This window comes from Crocodylus porosus, unplaced genomic scaffold (genome assembly GCF_001723895.1).
Source record: "Crocodylus porosus isolate Cpor-Errol unplaced genomic scaffold, CroPor_comp1, whole genome shotgun sequence".
NCBI lineage: Eukaryota > Metazoa > Chordata > Crocodylia > Crocodylidae > Crocodylus > Crocodylus porosus.
The window spans coordinates 269,264,937-269,267,251 of NW_017728886.1; positions in this window are offsets into that span (position 1 = coordinate 269,264,937).

Here is a 2,315-nt window from a genome sequence, read left to right on the forward strand (position 1 = left end):
GTTGGCGTCAGCCAGTCTGTTAAGAACGGCCTCTTTAATAAACTTTTCTAAGACCTTCCCCAGGATAGAGTTTAGGCCGAAGGGCCTGTTATTTCCCGGATCCACTTTTCTCCCTTTCTTGAAGATAGGCACCACATTGACCCTCTTCCAATCTTCGGGTGAAACAGAAGCATAGAAAATGAAGGTTGAAGGGACCTCGGGAGGTCACATCTAGTCCAACCCCCTGCTCAAAGCAGGATCAGCCCTGACTACATCATCCCAGCCAAGACTTTGTCTACCCAGGTCTACAAATGCTGCTGCTACTGCCAAGCAGTTGGCTTCAAACTTGGGGCAGAGCAGGAATCAAAGTGGGGTGCAGGTTCACTCCTGGTCATTTGAAATTGCTCCCGGGAAAATTCGCTCCCACGCCCGATAGGGAACGAAGTAATGCAATCTCATCCTATGCACTGGGGGGTCCTTGCAGCAGTATCCACGCTCTTGCCTTGCACTTGCAGATTCAGCTTCACACAGTCCCCTGGGAAGGAAGTGCAGTCTCTGTGTCAGCATGCTGTGGTTTGGAAGGTTAAACGACTCACCCGAGGTCACACAGGAGGCCTGTGGCAGAGCAGGCCAGGCCCTAGCTCATCAGACCCTTCTTCTCTCCTGCCAAAGTCAGACTTGTGCTGGAAGCTGCTGGCCTAGCGAGCAAAGCACTGACTGACTCGGATGAGCTGGCTCAAGTCCCAGCTCTGCCACTGCTTTCCTAAGGGACCCGGGGCACCTCGCTTAACCCCTCAGCACCTCTCTTCCTGGGACTATTCCACTGCCCTCCCATGGGCAGCTGTTGCATAAGGCTGATGTCATGGGGGTGGGGACAAAGCCTTCAACAGGACTATAATGTGCATCACAGACAACCTGAGCACGGAGGTCGGTTGCTTCAAGTCACTTCGGGCCAAAGGCTTTCACTGCTATGCCTCTAAACGCTGCTCACACATTGACATGAGCACATATTAAAAACCTTTTTACACAAGCAGGACATTAGCTGCCATGATCCCCCTGCTCTACCTGTGACAGGGTTGGGTGTTGCCTGGTGTTGTGTCAGGGGTGACTGTACTTTTACAAAGTTTAGATGATGATTTGTCTGGGCTGGTTTGCACGGGGCTGATCCTGCCTTAGGCAGGTGGTTGGTCTAGATGTGACCGCTGGAGGTCCCTTCCAGCCCAACTTTATGGTTTCTAAATGCCCCAGTTCCTGGGCTATTGGTGTGAAGCTTCCCTCCTCCTCCTCCTCCCTCCCTCAAGCAGTTCTTAGTCACGGCTTTGCTCCCATCGCACTTCCAGGGGCATGCACATCCGCCAGGCACTTCTCCTCCATCCAGAGGCACAAACTGGATGTAAAAATGTGTCAGTGCCACAACAGCCACTCCTACAGCTCCATTTGGATGTGGAAGTAGCACTCGGATGCACGGAAGTGGGAACTATGTAGTTCAAGTCCCCTGACTGTCCAGCAGCAAGTCCATTCAAGCCTGCGAGAAGCCCAGCTGCCCACACCTCATTGCAGGAGTAAGTACCATGGCTGCCTGCAACCACGCTGGCTTCCTAGCCTGAGAACCAGCTCCATAAAGTGTTCCTAAGTCCACAGGAATTTCACCCCTCCTGTGCCTGGAGGAATGATTTGGGGTTATCAAGCTGCCTGGTTTCAGACAGCAGCTCATTTCAAGCCATCAACCTCCAGCACCCCTGCCAGAGGGTGTTTTATAATGATTACCAAAGAGTTGTCCCAGAGCAGCACCAAGAAGGGCCCAAACCAGGACCAGGACCCACTATGCTAGGTGCTGTACATGCATGTAGGGGGAAAGAAGGCAGCATCTGATCCTAGAGGCTTCCCACCTGCAGCATAACATCTCCCTTGCTGGATGCTTTCACGAACAAGTTAGACAAATGCCTGTTGGAGACAGCTTAGGTGACTTGATCTGCTGTGGGGAAGGGGGTCAGACAGAGGACAAAGAACAAAGAGGTGCCCCCTGGATGATAAAGATTAATAGAAAATGAGGGTTGAAGGGAGCCCAGGAGGTCACATCTAATCCAGCCCCCTGCTCCAAGCAGGACCAGCCCCCACTACATCATCCCAGCCGCAGCTTTGTGTAGTCTTAAAAACCTCCAAGGATGGAGACTCCACAATCTCTCTGGGGAGCCTGGGCCAGTGTTTTACTACCCTCCTCGTTAGAAAGTTTTTTCCTAATATCCAACCTCAACTTTCCCTTGCTGCAGCTTGAGCCCATTGCTCCTTGTCCTGTCATCTTCCCCCATGGAGAACAGGCCAGCTCCTGCAGATGG